Genomic DNA, 17,343 nt, shown 5'->3' on the forward strand with positions numbered 1-17,343 from the left:
GAATAATAACACTGAAGAGTGTGAAATGCTGGGGGAAGAGCTTAAATGCCATAGATTTGTCACCATCTCAAATCCAGCAGGAACTGAAGGCTGTTCCTGGCTGATGAGTGGGGGTGGTCTCAGTCCAGCTCTCACCCCTGAGCAATGAGAGGTCTGAAGGGGGTGTGTGGGGCCTGAGCCCCTGTGAGGGATTAAGGGGGATTGTTGCCTGGAGGAAACATGACCTAGTGGTGGGGGAAGATACAGGGGCTGAGGGTGGAGCCACGCTAGGTTTGTCCGGCTGATCGCTTGAAAATATCCCAGCAATTCCCCTCCCAACAGAAATGGCAAAAACTCCACAGGGAGTCCTAGAAATATGGGGCTGGAAGAGACCCCGAGAGGTCACCTAGCCCCTCCTCCAGTGCCAGGACCAAAGAAACTGAACCCTGCCCTGATGGGTGTTTGTCCAGCCTGTTCTTACAAACCCTCCCAGGTCTCATGTAGACATATGGAGAGCGATCCACAGGGGATGGTTGTAGCCAACAGCCTTGGTGGGCCTGAGGTTGGCTTAAAGAATCCCCTGCCCTGTAGCTCCCACTGAGAACAACAGAGAATCCCGCAATGGAAGTTTCCGTGTGCTGAGCTTCCTTGAGCATCTGGCGCTGTGGGCCCGTGTCTGCTGCCACCTCCCTCTAATTGCAGCCCTCGCATGGGCACAGCAGCTGGCACTGTACTCCTCACCTACTCTTTTCTGTAACGCCGTGATCTCCTCTTGCATTTTACTGTGAGACTCCTTCACAGCGGCCAGCTCCCCAGACACCGAAAGATGGACAGCGTCTGGATTGGTGGAGGAAAGCAGGTTAGCAGCCAAAGTGCAGCATTGTCATCTCAGGGCTTCCTGCACAGCCCCCAATTTTGGGCTGCTTACAGGCGCCATGGGCCCTGCTTGAAGTCTCCTCTGGGATGCCTGGAACCTGGGCTCCTGGCAACAGTCAGAGCAGCCTTTGGGCTGCTCTAACTTCTCTGTGCCAACTCTGGACAGCAGGGAATAACCATGGTGCAGCACGCTCCAGCCAAGCCCCTGATCCATCCCTTACACCAGGGGCTGGGAGCCAGGCGGGTGCAGGGCTCTGACGCCAGCTCCACACCAATCTGTGATTCCCCCTACCCAGGGCAGGGGCAATTTCCATCCCCTGCACACCACCAGCGTGGCCCAGTGTGACAGCGTGGCCCAGTGCAGTCCCCTAAAGGGATTGGTCCCTTTAGGGGACTGCAGGGGGACAGTACCAGGCTGCTTACGTCCTACTTAAAGACCCCAAATAGGGCTTTGACAGCCTGGGCAGACAAACCAGCTACCTGAGAATTGGTAACAAAACGGTTTTCTGTTCGTGTTTCTTTAAAAATGGATCACTCTGAAGGGTTTTTAATTGTTTCAGTGCTAATTAAACCATCGAAGCTCACCCCTAAGAGTTCATCTGAAATGCTTCAGGGCAACCACTGCTCAGCAGAACCCCCCAGAGGGGAGTGGGCACCAAACCTACAGAACTGAGCAATGTGTGAAGGAGGCAGGGTCGGCCAGTGGACCAAGTACTGGCTTGAGGCTTGGGACATCTGAGTTTGATCCCCAGCTCTGTTACTAACCTGCTGGGGGACCTGGGGCAAGTCATTTCCACTTCCCAGTGCCTCAGTTTCCCCATCTGTCAAATGGGGATGATGATACTGCCCTCCTTGCAAAGTGTTTTGAGATCCATGGATGAACAGCACTATAGAAGCACTAGGGATTCTTATATCTTCCTTGCCCTCTACTGTTTAGCTTTGTGTTGTTGTGACGTTGCACTCCAGCCTGAGGGATGCTGTTAGGGTTGCCACCTTTCTAATTGCTGATAACTGAACCCCTATGGCACCGCCCCCTGCCCTGCCTCTTCCCCAAGGCCCCATCCCTGTCACTTGCTCCTCTCCCTCCATTCCCCCGCCCCACATCGCACACTGGATCCTCTCAAGGAGCCCATCTGCAGATAGGAGGCTGCCCAGCTGAGCAGGAGCTGGTGCTGGCTGAGCAGGGCCTGGTCACAGTTAATGACCTGGTGCCTCCCCCCGCCCTGTGGTAACCAGGCATTTGGTTTGGGTGCCATTTGGGGTTGCCAGGTCCCAAAAACCAGTCACCTGACAACCCTTAATAGCCCCCTGACAGAGAAGCCAAAAACCAGATTGTCCAGGTAATAACCAGACAGGTGGTAACCCTAAGATAGATGCCATGGGATTCAGCATAAGGACTGATTCGCAGCTCCCAGCTACAAATCACCAGCAAATCTACTGCAAATGGGAGCAGCTCATGGTTGGTGGGTGGCCCTTTAAGAGATGCTTCAGGTCCAGCTCCACCCCATTCCTGCTTGCTGCCCAGAGTAGAGGGATTCTGGGAGTTCTAGTCTAGAGAGATTCATGGGAGTTAGAGGCTGACAAGGCATGCTGGGTAAAGTGCCGTGGGGATTGTGATACACGCCAAGAAAGGGTTAAACATCCTGCAAAATAAATAACCCTCCAAAGACATGTGGGGAGATAATGTTTGTGTTTTGATGTATTTACAGATGTAAGCAGAGTCTGAATGAGCTCTCCCCTGACATCTAGTGGTGAGCTATGGAAGAAGACTTCAGAAGCTGATCTTGTTTGCATGGACATACCCACCCTGCCTAGGTGCTCGGTGTGATGGGATTGCTTGCCCAAATGATCACTTCTAGCTGGTGTTGGATCCCCAGTCTCCTTGTTATTGGGGCAGGAGTAATAGAGGACTGTTACCCTTGTTGTGTGAACCAAGGGCAGCAGAACTGTACCTGGAATCTCCCAATGGAGGGACTCACTCTCAAATGAATGACACTCACTAGGCAGGGGACATGGGTTCCAAAGACCAATGGGAGTAGGGTGAATGGGCTTATTGTGTTTAAGGGTTCTAGATGTCATTTGACCCATGTGTAATAAAAGCTAATTTAGACTCAATTGTGGGTTTTGTTATATGCTACAGAGCTGAAGTCATTGATACCTTGGTCAAAGCTTTAGACATACTTTAGAACAGCATCTCTATTGTAAGAGACTGCCTAGTGTGTACCAGCAATGAGGCTCTCACACGAACAGCTGAAGTCACTGAGAGCTGTGGGAGAGGGGCTTGAAGACCTCTTGGTGAGTGGGCAGCTGGCGGAGAAGCATGGCAAGGAGCTACCAGGGCAGCTGGCGGAGAGGTGTGGCAAGAGGCCAGGATAATTGGTGGTGGAGAGGGTCAGGGCAGAGCCCTGCCGATACATGGCAATCAATCATTGGGGCAATGAGCAAGTGCTGGAGCGATGTGGCATTTCAGGTGCCTCCTTACCCACCCCTGCCTTCCACACAGGGTGGGAGGTTAACTCTGCAGATGAACCTCTGAACTCTGGGGCTACACTGGCCAAGGACAGCAACTATGAATGGGGTATGGAGAAGGGATGGGCACATTAAAGGGACTTTTGGATTGCTGGACTTAAGACCCTGAGGGGAAAAGGCCACTGCCCAACTTACTTGAGGGTGGGTCTTTTGCTCATGGCTTGTGTTTATGAACCCTAGTTGTGGTGTTTTCCCAAATTAATGCTGAGTTAATTCCCTTCTTTTATTAAAAGCTTTTTGTTACCCTCAGACTCTGTGTTTGTGAGAGGGGAAGTATTGCCTCTTAGAGGCACCCAGGGGGTGGTGTGTAATTGCCCCAGGTCACTGGGTGGGGGCTCGAGCCGGTTTTGTGCTGTATTGTTGAAAAGGAACTCCTAGATACTGAACCTGGCCCTTGTTGCTGCTGGGTCCACCTGGCAGAAGGCTGCTTGCTCCACCTGGCAAAACTACTTGCAGTGAGAAACCAGGAGCTAGAACTTGAACAAAAGCAACAAAAAAAAAAAAAAAAAAAAAAAAAAAAAAGCTGATATGGAAGGAGAAGCTTCTGAAATACAACACCTGTGTTTTGAACATGAACAAAGAATGGCAGATATTCGATTGCAGGAACTAGAAGCTAAGGCAAAAGTGGACAGACTGAAGCTCCAACTCATGAGAATAAAGGAACAACAGGAACTGTATCATCCTGGACAGCCAGCTCCTCTCAACAGCAAAGATGGGGATAAAATCTATCCAGTTTGTAACAATGTTGGTATTTTGTTTGACTCTAAGCAGTTCTCTGTGTGTATCCAAATTTACCCCAACATTTCCGCCTTTTATGTAAATACTTTTACTGTGAGCTCAGGTGAAGGTAAACCCATAACTTGTGCAGAGAGTGTAAAAGTCAATGGTAAAAGCTATTTAGGGTAAATTACAGCTTCTAACATCACTCTTGTTAAAGCAGGTCAAAGAGGAAGATTACTTACAAAATAAGAGTGTGAATATTGTGATCCTCTATGTGTTTACTGTATGTGTGTCTTTAGCCAGAATCATTCTTGAATGGAATGGTGTTAAACATGAAGTTATAGCTGATGTAAGGAAGTTATTGCCTAAGGATCTTTTGATTGGGGATGATATTAAAACGTTGTTCAGTCAAGTTGATGACATAAACCTGTCAAAGGAAAGACATAATCCTGAACCTGTGTCTACTAGGGGCAAGGATTTGCCTATGGAGAGTTTCTCCAAATGTTTGTCTGAGGAAGATGGCTGCTTGTCTGTGCAAAGAAGCAGTGCATATGTGGAAAAAATTTCGGAGTGTCTGTCTGGTATCTCAGAAGTGGATCTAATTTACTTTGATTTCAGTAAGGCATTTGATACGGTTCCACATGGGGAATTATTAATTAAATTGGAAAAGATGGGGCTCAATATGAAAATGAAAGATGGATAAGGAACTGGTTAAAGGGGAGACTACAACGGGCTGTACTGAAGGGTGAACTGTCAGGCTGGAAGGAGGTTACTAGTGGAGTTCCTCAGGGATCAGTTTTGGGACCAGTCTTATTTAATCTCTTTATTACTGACCTTGGCACAAAAAGTGGGAATGTGCTAATAAAGTTTGCGGATGACACAAAGCTGGGAGGTATTGCTAACACAGAGAAGGACCGGGCTATCATACAGGAAGAAGTGGATGACCTTGTAAACTGGAGTAATAGTAATAGGATGAAATTTAATAGTGAAAAGTGCAAGGCTATGCATTTAGGGACTAACAACAAGAATTTTAGTTATAAATTGGGGGCACATCAGTTGGGAGTAACAGAGGAGGAGAAGGACCTCATGGTTGATCATAGGATGACTATGAGCCGCCAATGTGATATGGCCATTAAAAATGCTAATGCAGTTTTAGGATGCATCAGGCGAGGTATTTCCAGCAAGATAAGGAGGTGTTAGTACCATTATACAAGGCACTGTGAGGCCTTATCTGGAATATTGTGTCCAGTTCTGGTCTCCCATGTTAAAGAAGGATGAATTCAAACTGGAACAGGTACAGAGAAGGACTCCTAGGATGATCCGAGGAATGGAAAACCTGACTTATGGAAGGAGACTCAAAGAGCTTGGCTTGTTTAGCCTAACCAAAAGGAGGCTGAGGGGGGATATGATTGCTCTTTATAAATATATCAGAGGGATAAATATTAGGGAGGGAGAGGAATTTTTTAAGCTTAGTAACAATGTGAACACAAGAAGAAATGGATATAAACTGAACACTAGGAAGTTTAGACTGCAAAGAGTGTCATCACTCTGAATGCTTTAAAGGCAACATAACTTCCAAAATCAAGAGTTGGCTCTACATATGGCCCTACATATGACACCACACTGTATTAAACACAATAAAAATTAATGTAGTTGATTTGTCTGGCAGGACATGGAAATTAAGTATAAATTTCAATTCATTGTAAAAGAATATAAAAATCAATATTTGTAATACAGTTCAATAAGGTTTCATCAGGCTTTTTGATCAACCAAATTAAAAAGCAAAGGATACCAATCAACCACACTCAAGGGTCACTGTGCATTCTCCAAGGCAGTTTCTTCTCTTTCTTTGTTTGGTGCTTTTATTTTATATAAATTCAACCAGGAGCAGATTTTCAGGTAAAACCAATACTGGAAAGTGTTGTAAACTGAGAGAGGGACCAAACCAAAATTCAAAATGATGTTGAGAGAATGAGAAATTCTACACTGGAGCAAATGTAGCCACCTGTTGAACTGCTTACATGTATGGGCCCAGATATTGAAATGTATTTAGGTTCCTAAAAGCTACTGATTTCAGTGTGAGTTAGGAGCCTAAATACCTTTGAGACTCTTGTCCATGTAATTACAGTACATACCTGGTCAGCAACAGATTGTGAGGTATGCTGCAGTCACATTGATGTCATAATAGTGCTTGCATAATCTGAATCTAATCCTGGCCATGACAGACTGAGAGGCCAGCTGCCTGACAGTACAGGAGCTCTTTAGAGAAAGGACTGTAGGAAGTGGTGAAAAACGACTAAAACATGAATAATCTTGTGAGTGAACTGGAGGTAACCGAGAGAGGTAAGGGTCAGCACTGTATTTTCTAGATCCAGTCTATATTCACACACACATTCAGAAAGCCTAGGCATACAGATAGATAAGTTGTAATGTTCTCCATTTCTATGACCAGAACCTCAGCTGCTGTAAACCAGTATTGCTCTGTTGTCTTCCTTGTAGCTGTGTTGATTTACACCAGTTGAGGACTTGGCCTACAGCCTTTGGACCTGGAAACTTTCCTGAGAATCTCAGTTTCTATTGAATGTTATGGGGGAGGTCTGACTAAGCAAAACTCTTAAAGCATGTGCTTAACTTTAGGTCTCTTTGTTGGCTTAGAGTTAAACATGTGATTAGGATGCTGAATCAGGGTGTAGGTGCCTTAATATGGATTTAGGAGCTTAAGTTTAGGCACCCGGTTTTGAAAATTTGGGCCATAAATAATTATTCTGTATGCTATCAAACCTCATCAATTGATAGTAAAGAGGGAAAGGAAGATTATTTTACATGGGGATCTACTTGAAAGGAGCAAATTTTCTTCATTATGATTCCCCTCAAACACACTGGGTCCTTCAGCACACAAACCTGATCATCAGGAGGAAGGAAGAGGATTTACATGATTCCCAGGTCTTCTTCTCCTCACAGTGTTTGGGCACCTGCAGAATCTTTACTGGATAGTGAATTAAAGAGGCCAGCACTAATTCTACTATTAATGGTAACCAGCCGAATCCTTTTATTGAATTTCAGGTGTTTATAATGAGGTTATTTCGCTCCTGGCGCATATAGCTGACCAAGATAAGAACAGAATTGCCCTCAGGATTGCCTCTATAGCAAAGACCAAGCTGGTTAGTGTTGTGAGAGTTCTACTGGAGAAACTGCAACAGGATGAGGTAGAGCAATTTCATGAAATTAAATCTGCTTTCCATGTGTCCACACCAAATTCTGCCTGACTTCCTGGGGAATGCTATTATTACAGATCAGGCTGATATAATGCTCTATAAAAAGAGCATTGTCCGTTTACACACAGTGGAGTACATGGGTTGTATATAGTAAAAGTACACTATAGGACCTTCAGTAATCTTTTCTAATAATACCTTACCCTTCTTTAGCATCTTCATCCAAAAATCTCAAAGCACTTACCTAATACTAATGAATTAAGACTCTCAGCACCCTTGTGAGAATGGTAAGCATGATCCCCATTTACAGATGATTTGTGTCACAGGGAATTAAGTTACTTGCTCAACACCACTTAGCAAGTTAGTAAAAGAATGTGAATAATACCCAAGTGAACTGACTCTCTGCTCTTATTCCTAGCCAACACTCATGTCATCATAAGAAAGGTTATTGAGATTATAGCACTGAAGGGACCTTATCTATATATTTTAGGGGGGGGGGATTCTGCAACAAAAAAATAAAAATGATGTGCACAGTATTTTAACATTTCTGCAAATATACAATATAATTGCACCAGTTCAAATTATTTATTTCAAAATCCCTGGCAGCAAGTATGTCTGTATCAATACAGACAACAAAAAGGATTGAGGAAATGTTTTTTGACAAATAGATTCCTTACTATGCATATTAATACAGAACTCTGAGTAACAATTCATTTCAACTCACTACAGAGCCATATTTCTTGCACCCCTCAGCTGCAGTGCAAAGGCTTGGTGGAGTCAGGGGTAATGGAGGAGCTGAGGGAGAGGGAGGTAAATTGCTGGGAAGGAGCCTGGGTGTGAACTTGCAGGGTTGGGAAAGGTATGGAACAGTTTTTTTGGGAGGGGTGGGGAGGAATTGTTAGGGAGCTCCCCCCATGCAGACCCTGGCTGACTCCTAACCTCTCCCATTCAGTAAGGCATCTGCCCCTGTCTCCATGTGTTCCTGCACCCTCATGGGACCTTGCACCCCTTGTCCACATGTGTTCCTCCACCCTGACTCAGACCCCCACTCCCCCCATCCCAATGTGGCTCTGTGCCCTACCCAACCACCCCCTGTCCCTGTGTAGCTCTGCACCTCCTCCCACATCACTATGTGGCTCTGAACCTCCCTCCCCCCTGTAACCCTGGGTCTCCACTCCCATTCAGCCCCTGCCCCAGTCTGTTCTCCCCCACTAGTCCTTATGAGCAGAACCCAACTGCTTGTCTTGGCCTCCTAGTACTTTAATTATTTGAATTACTTGATTAATTATGAATCTTTTGGTTTTAAAGAATAAAATTGTTGCCTAATCCAGAGCTGCTTGTATTACGTAGTGCTTATGTATTCATAAATTATCAGTGACAGTTTTCAATTAAACAAATCCTCCTGACATTTAAAAATGAATGGAAGGAGCTTCTCCCCAGTGGAGCTGTGTGTTCTGGTTGCAGTTTGCAGAAGCCTCCTTTTCAAGCAGCACCCCTGGAATGTTTAGCCAATCGAGAGATCTGATTGGCTCTGAACATTCCAAAGGGCTTTATGACCTTGGCATGCAGGTTACCTAGATTTAGAGACTCCCAGGAGACAGAGATGGAAAAGACCTATTGGATCATCCAGTCCATTTCCCTGCCAATGCAGAACCATTCCAAATGGCCATTTCCCACTGGTTTGCCGAAACTAATTTTAAAAGCCCCTAATGACTGAACTTGCACTATTTTCCTAGGAAGACTATGTCATAACCTTATAGATCTGTCTCACAGGTGAGGCATATTTCCTGTTATTAAAGTCTAAACTGTATGTCTTTTTTTAGTTTAATCCCATTACTCCTACTTTTACCTAAATGTATTATACTAAAAAATTCCTCTCCCTCCTTGATGTTCACATGCTTCACATAGTTGTCTGGTATTATCATGTCTCCCTCATAGTCATCCTTTGGCCGCATCTGCCGTAGACAGTTCTTTCAGTCTGTCTTCAGAAGTAGAGGTCTGCTCGGGCCCAGTTTTGAAGCCCAACCTGAACTGGCCCCAAGCCCACTCACCTCACCTTGAGAGGGTTGAATCATTTTCCATCTTGGTCCCAGCCCTTCCCCCCAAACCGGATATTGCCACTGCATCCTGCTCGTGGAGCTGGCTCAGCAGCAACAATGTGCAGCGATGGCTTCATCCTCTGACACTGCCCCCTGTTGTGCCGATCCCATGGGCTAAAGGAGGAGAGCCGAGCTGACCTGAGCCCAAGAGAGTCAGTTGTTTTCTCATCCAACCTGAGCCTGATGCCTGTAGTCAGGTCCCATAGGATTTGGGTCAGGTTGCAGGGCTCTATTCAGAAGTCAATTCTGCCACCCCCTGCATTCTTTTTTGCTCTCCCATGAATTACTTCCAGTTTGTTGATCTCTCTGGGAATGTGGTGCTAGAAAATGCAATAATCCAGATGCAGTCACACCTTAGATGAACAGAGAGGAACTGTCATCTTCCTGCTTTGTGCCATGATCCCTGTGTGGAAAAGACCCAACCCACATGGCTCTTTGTGGTAGCCGTCACCCCTTGCATATACACATTGACTTGGTTTTTCACTGTCACCCCCAGGGCACTTGTTGCTTCCCACTTTTCTCCCTCCCATTATGTCAGTTACTTCTACCTCCTTTCCAGATGTGCTAGTTTGCAGGTTTCTGAAAGGAATCTTGTTCTCTGCTCAAGTTTTTAATTTTTCTGTGTCCTCTTTATTTTTTTTCTGTCCCAGCTGTTACTAAACTCCCCCATATTTAGTATCATCTGTGAATTTCTACACTGATGGGCCTCATAAAAGACACCTTTAACTGTGCGACTGTCCATGTAGATCTAACTGCTGAGCTAATTTCCCCTAGCAGCTGTTGAGGACTTACTGCGGGAGTTGGGTATTTTGTAATTACACATTTACCAATTCTGTCTGGAGTGGCTAGAGCAAGGGCAAGGGGCTCCTTTTTATTGTTTCATTTCAATAAATGAAACTCGAGAAGGGGGCAGTGAAGGAGGCTTCTTCTGGCTTTTTTCTCTGCAGGAAGATTAAAATATGTCAATTGTTTGGCCGCTTCTGAAGTGCTGCTAATGCGGTGATTGTGGAGGGCATGGCATGTTTGACACCAGTTAAGCCAAGGGATTAGTTGTGTGAGCATGCTGGCTGAGGAGTCAGTGTGGCCTAGTGGATAGGACTCTGGATAATGACTCAGGAGACATGGATTCTCTTCCTGGCCACGGACCGGCTCTGTTCTGATAAGACTTGGGCTAATCATTTTATGTTTGGATTGGAAGCTCTTTAGGGCAGGGGCTTATTCGTCAAATTACTGTGTGGTCATCAAGAAAATTGTTTGTTCTCTTTTCTGGTTTGTCCCCAGCAAAACAGAGTAGCCATCTACTATATCCTGGAGGGTGTTACAGCAGGACACCGGAGGCCTAGAGATGAGGCTAGTGAACAAAATTATAAGCCTAGCCTCAGAGCAGATGAGAGAGACTCGGGTAAGTTAGTTCTCCTGAGCTACTAATCAAAGGATCCAAAGCTTTAACTAATAAAAACTCTTCTTTTTTGGGGGGGGGGTAAACTATTTACTGAAATGAAAATGTATTCTTCTGTTAGAGGCCCACACCTTCCTCCAGACCAAAGCCCAGGTCCTAGACAGCACTTGTGCACATGCATAAGATGGGAAAACTCACATGTGAAAGTTACACATGTGCTTAAGTGCTTTGCAGGATCAGAACCCGAGACACATGATCTCAGACACAGAGACAGGCCTGTGGTTTCTTAATGAGCACGTCTTTCCCAAAGTCTACTAGGGATTTCATTTTTGATACTGATGTTATGTGGGAGGCGCTCTGATACTATAGCGATAAGTGGCAGTCTAAAGCCCTAAGACAGACAGAATCTGAGCTATCTCCAAAAGCAGCAGCATTGGATTTAGAATCTAGTTTGGCAGCAGGAAAACCCATGGAAAAATCCCTCTCTTGTTCCAAAGGAAGTCAGCCTCCTTTTGGGGGACAGTTTATTCCAGGAAGGCTCTCTGAATATCTTTGAAGCTGCCCAGTCTGTCTCTAACTACCTCCTCAGGGAAGGGAAGGGCAAAATATCACGTGACTCTGCTGATCAGTCATCCACCACAAGGAGCTACTAGTGAATAGTCTAACTAAGCAGCTTGCAAGCAACTCAAAGGCTGAAAATTGTTTAGCCAAACGACTCAATGAATATTTATGACTAATGACTGTATCTGCAGAAAGTTGGGCGAGTTCATTTGGAACTTATGCACAGAAATAAGAACTTGACTCATATAAACAACTCTGGCTAGTGCAACCGGCTTCAGTTACTTCAGTCTTTCTCTTTTTGTGGTCTTTTTTTTCTTAGGAAGCAACAAATGAGGTAAAAGTGGCAGCTAGCAACACGTTAGTGACTCTGGCAAGCTGCTATTTTGATGATGTCATGTATGAGCTGCACTGTCACCTGAAACCACCGAAGCTGCCTGAAGAGTTTATTTTAGTTACACTGGGCAACCTGTCATCAGCCTATGGTATGGTAACTTCCATCTTTTGTTTCAAAGTTATCATCTTTCATTTAAGGACAGGGGATTACTCTCTCTACCTAAAAATGTTGCAGCTAAACTGAGCTCTGCTTGAGTGTGTGCGTGCGTGCGTGTGTGGAGAGACACAGGATTAACTGCTATTGCTAGTTCTGGCTTCCAGATCATGAGCTATGCAGACAGCGGTGCAAGCTCTAACTTCTGCCCCTGACTGAAGTTCCTTAAGGATGGGAATGAGTGGAAGATCAGGTCCAGTGGAGCTCTGCTCCACCCCACTTCCCATCCCGCCCCATGCTCTCTCCCTTACCAGGTCCAGTGGAGCCTCCACCACCCCCACCCCACCCATCAATCCCTGCAGGTCCAGTGGAGCTCTTCTCCACCCCACTTCCCATCCCGCCCCAATGCTCTCTCCCCTTACCCTGGGAGTGAGTTAGGCATCGGGCAGAGCTGTGCACTGGTGCGGGATTCCTCTCTTCAGGGAGAATCCCCCACTGGCTTTCAATGGCTCCTTTAAAGCCAGTCTGCTCTGCTTACACAGCACAAACTGGCCTAGGAGCCCATAGCATCCTGCCCCACAATGTTTCCAAGTGTGTTCTAAGAAGGCGGGGAGCAGCCAATTATCTGTCTTCCTTCTCTTCTGGCCTTTCTCTGCAGCACTTGACTGTATCCCTTTTGTGGAAATGACCCTGAGCACCATGTTCTCCATGCTGGAGTTAGTCAATGACAGCAGGATGAGACAAGCATTTTGCGGTGGTAAGTGCCAGAACTTACGGCAGTGCCCCAAATGGATATTTAGGGGGTTTTGGTACAGATTGGAGTGACTGACCAAGTTTGCAAACACGCCCTGAACTGTGCTCCCTGCCCTGGATTGCACCAGGTGCTGCGTTTCTTGGCTCCCGCGGCACTCAGTGAAGTTGAGAGTGCTCTGTACTTTGCAGGAGGAGCTGAGCATTTGTAAGTTCAAGCCCTTTATGACTCATGGATATAATTTAAAATAAACAGACACAAAGGCTGAAGCTGTCCATCTGCCAGCAGTCTCCTGGGGGAGGAGGTGAAGGGAGCAGATTTCAATACTGTACATTTAAAAATCCCATTTCCCACTCCTTCACCCATTCTCTCCTCTTAGTTTCTTTATCATCATTTCCTTTCACCCTCTTTCTCTGTAATCTCTTCCTCTCTACTTCTCTCTTCCTTTGCTTTTCAGGTGATGCTCAGTAAGGGGTTAATCCTGTGCCTTTGAGGTAAATGGGAATTTTGCCATCGACTTCATAGACAACAGGATTGGGCCCTAATTCTTCTTAGCAAGGACACTAGATTCACCTACTTTTAGGGCAAAGTGCTCCCCACTACCTTCAAATCCCAGTAAAGCCAATGGCAGTTAGGGGCACCGAACATCTTTCAGACAAACTGTAACTCAGGTTAAATCATACAGTGTTAGAGTTAAATAAACAATAACTGCAGAGGGCACGAGTCGTTCAGAGGAGAGCTTGCTGAAATATTTTGATTTTTAATTATATTTTCCATAATTTTTTCCTCAAATTTGAGGAAAAACAAACGTGAAAAATGTCAATGACAAGTTTGATCAGGAAGTGTGCATCCAGTGTTTCTGAGTATCTAAAGAGGTGGCTGAATTTTTTTTGATTTTTGAAAAATATAAATGATTTTTAAACTTTGCAATTTAGAAAGAAAAAAACACTATCAGTAAAGATTTGTAATTTAATTTAAACTGCTTTTTCAAGCAGCTCTAATTAAGAGGTAACAAGGAAGGGAGAAAAAATTGTCTTCAGATGCTGGTAATTGAAAAAAGATTGAGAGATCTGCAAATTAAAAAGCCTTTTGAGAAACAAGACATGGAATGGGGGGAAGAGAAATAGCTCAAAACTGATGCTGGATTTCAGCGTCTAGTCCTGAACTAAGCAGTAGCTGCCACGGAATTGTAGTAAACTTTAGGCCTGGGTGTCTTCACCGATAAAGCAACTTCTCCTCGTTACTAATGTGTCCTTTTCACATTGCCTGTCTTCTCTCCGTCCATGCAGTTCTGGAACAATGGTCAAGGGCAGTACGTCTCTTTTTGGCTAGCTGGGAAAAGTACCCATTCCCCAAAGTGGGCGAATTGCGGCTCTGCAATCATTTTCTTCCCGTCTACTCTCATGTGACCAGCAACTGGCTGACCTGTGAGGAGCTGGAGGTGAGAATTGCTGGTTCTCTAAAACTTTAGCAGAAATTGTAACGTTAAATTCTATGAGTCTGACACTCATTGTGATGATGGCATTTAATGGTAGGTCCTTTTGGATGGAACAGAGTGTCATGTAAAATATCTAAAACCCTAACATTTATAATGTCACCACATCATGGAAATTCTGTCTGTACGCAGTGTACATGGATTCTAGTTTTATGCACCTAACGTTCAGATAAACACGGGATAGTGGCCTAAATTAATTCCTCCATTCAGCCCCAGTGGAGTTCCAGCAGGGATGAGTTGGCCTAGAATGCATACTAATCTGGGGAATATTTTACCTGGTATAGCTGTGAGGTGCATTAGGATATAATCCTGAAACCAACCCGGCGAGTCCTGGTTCTTTACCAGGAAATATTGAGATAGACACAATCTTACAGTGGAACAAGGGAAGGTGCAGTCATTGGAAGTAGAAAAGGTGTGCCCATTGAATGATATTGAATGAATTCGTAGGAACATAAATTCTGTGTCTCATCTATGCAGCTCAAGCAGGCTGTCATCAAAGCCCTTGGTCCCATGATGAGTCTCCTGCTACACAAAGAGGAGTATCAAGGTCAGATATTTGAACAGATGTCATGGCTTCTTAAGCAATATAAGGAGAGCACTGATGTTCTTCACGTCACCAAGGTGAGGTACCGCTCCTTAAGGTAACTGTCTATGTGTCTGCATGTATGAACTGCACGAGGAATTTGCTGCCAGTGGGGTTTCCTGGTTTAGACAGTGACTTGTTAGAAAATAAATATCCACACGAGTTCTGGGTTTATACACATGGTGACCCAGGCAACAAGATTTGTAGGTAAATGCCTCTTATGAAAAGCATCCTCTGTTTCCTGGGGAGGATGATAAGGAGATAAAAAATAAAACACCTGCCCCCCTCCCCAACAAGATCCTCCCTCCTTCTGATTTCCCAGTACATCCTGTCAACTCTGCGTCTCTCTTTTAGTTCACAAGCTCCTCAGAGCAGGGGCTGCCATATGTTGTCTCTGGTCAGTACCAAGCCAATTGTCAATGGTTGAAAATTAATACTAAGGAGGCTTGAGAGTCATTGCTTTGGATTATGGAACTAGATGAATCTAAAAGCATTGCCTGTCTATTTCATCTCCCGTTCTATGCAGTGCTGTTGTAGCCATGTTGGTTCCAAGATATTAGAGCGCCAAGGTGGGTGAGATAATCTAATTAAAGATATTGTCTCACTCCCCTTGTCTCTCTATTTCATCTGCCCTGAGTACCACATGAGCAAGAAGTAAGGGGCCATATTCTGTCTTCAGTGGGGCTACAGAGTTGTAAATGAACTCACGAGACAGCTGTAACTTCTTGGTAGTGATATTTACTCACCATCTCTGTTGGTTGAAGCTTTCTGGTACAGAGTATGTGGTCACTTTTGGGGTTGAAATACCCATGATTTGGAGGAACCAACGCATCATGGACTTGTTTGATAGCATCAGGGCACTACAGAACTGCTTCAATATAGTAAAATCTGTAGATGGCATCAGAGACATTGTGGAAGCTTGAAGCAGCAAAGGAGAAAAGTGTTTAGATGCAGGAAGGAATTCGATTTTCACCTTTTTTATCAATAACCTGGCAGAGGACATAAAATCTTCCCTGCTAAAGTTGGCAGATGAGATAAAAATTGGGAAGTGGTAAAAAATGGAGAGGACAGATTCAGAGAGATCTAGATCACTTGGTAAACTGGGCGCAAACAAAGATGCATTTAAATATGGCTGAATGTAAATGTGAGCATCTAGGCCCAAAGAATTTAGGCCATACATATCTGATGGGGGATGCTGTCTGGGAAGCAGTGACTCTGAAAAAGATTGTGGGGATCATGATGAATAATCAGCTGAATGTGAACTCATGCTGTGGCCAAAAAAGCTGAAAAGCATAAAAAGGGGAATCTCGAGGAGGAGTACAGTGGTTATTTTACCTCTAAATCTGGCACTTGTGTGACTTCCATTGGAATATGGTGTCCAGTTCTCGTGCCCACAACTCAAAAAGGGTGTTGATAAATTGGAGAGGAGATTGAGAGAAGAGCCCCCGTGATTAAAGGATTAGAAAACAAGCCTTACAGTGGTAGAATCAAGGAACTCAATCTATTTAGTTTAACAAACAGAAAGTAAAAGGGTGCATGACTGGGTTTACCTACCCCACATTGGTTCAACATGGGTTAATTATACTTTATGGGTTAAGGAGGCCATGGCCCCTCATCTCTGCTGGGCATGCTTCAGCTGGAACCAGGATATAAAAGAGAGCCACTCAGCTCAGTCTGGTTGCCGAAGAGAGCAGAGGTGCATTCAGGAGTGGCGCCAGGGTTTTTGGCGCCCTAGGCACAGGGCCAGCTCTACCAATTTTGCCGCCGGTCCCGTGGCTCCGGTGGACCTGCCACAGGTGTGCCTGTGGATGCTCCACCGGAGCCACAGGCCCAGCGGACTCTCCCCAGGCACACCTGCGGGAGGTCCACCAGAGCCGCCTGCCGCCCTCCCGGCAAAATGCCGCCCCCCTCAAATCCTGGCGCCCTAGGCGACTGCCTAGCTCACCTAAATGGAAGCGCCGGCCCTGGGTGCATTGCAGTCTCTGCAGAGAGACTGCCAGTGCTCCAGAATTCAGAGGCCAGCCAGACTGCGGCTGCAACTGACCCCCAGCCGCCCAATGCCAGAGATGGAGGAGAGACCACAGAATCCCTGAGTGTGAAGTAGCCTAGGTAGAATAAGCACTGATCCAGTTGAGGCCCTGGGCTTTGACTTGGCATGTTTTGGAAGGATTCCCACTGATTTGGTGGCAGATACCACTGCAGCAAGACACGGCCCTGGGCTGGGACCTGTGGAATATGTAGGACCCAATGCAGAAGGGCTGGCCACTAGGCAACACTTCCCTGCAGCAAAAGGAGGTTCTAATGACTCTGGCCACTCGGCCGCACTGCCATACCTAGAAGGGGAGCCCTACAGACTCAGGCTGTTTGGCCGTGGACCCTCACTGAAGGGCTGCTGCGCTGATCCCAACCATTAGGCTATGCTGCCGTAGGAGTCAGGACTGCTGCAGTGACTAGGCAGCTGGGCCGCCCGAGATCTACTTCATTTCCTCCACAACCTGGTACCACCCTGACGGGGTGGACCTATCCTGTGACAGGGTGACTTCATGACAGTCTATAATATCCTACATGAGGTCCTCATGTTTTATAACGGACTCTTCAGTCTAGCAGAGAAAGGTGTAACTTGATCCAATGGCTAGAAACTGAAGCAAGACA

At 45.7% G+C, this 17,343-nt stretch overlaps 1 protein-coding gene and 1 long non-coding RNA gene across 4 annotated transcripts in view; one reads left to right on the top strand and one right to left on the bottom strand.

The window, feature by feature from the left end:
• LOC120391285 (gametocyte-specific factor 1-like) overlaps positions 1-7,599 on the bottom strand; it is a 49,314-nt gene extending 41,715 nt beyond the window's left edge. The window contains exon 1 of one of the 3 annotated variants that reach the window (XM_039514784.1): positions 7,561-7,599. The gene's annotated coding sequence lies outside the window, so the exon portion shown is untranslated. Of the gene's footprint in view, positions 1-7,005; positions 7,136-7,560 lie in introns of those variants that run through there. The other 2 variants (XM_039514785.1, XM_039514783.1) reach the window with 2 other exon arrangements.
• On the top strand, positions 6,340-10,731 carry LOC120391287. Its single transcript, XR_005591252.1, has 3 exons — positions 6,340-6,447; positions 7,168-7,310; positions 10,697-10,731. It is a non-coding gene; the product is annotated as an uncharacterized LOC120391287 (long non-coding RNA).
• Positions 10,732-17,343: the final 6,612 nt, after the last annotated feature.

Source organism: Mauremys reevesii, linkage group 25 (genome assembly GCF_016161935.1).
Source record: "Mauremys reevesii isolate NIE-2019 linkage group 25, ASM1616193v1, whole genome shotgun sequence".
Taxonomy (NCBI): Eukaryota; Metazoa; Chordata; order Testudines; family Geoemydidae; genus Mauremys; species Mauremys reevesii.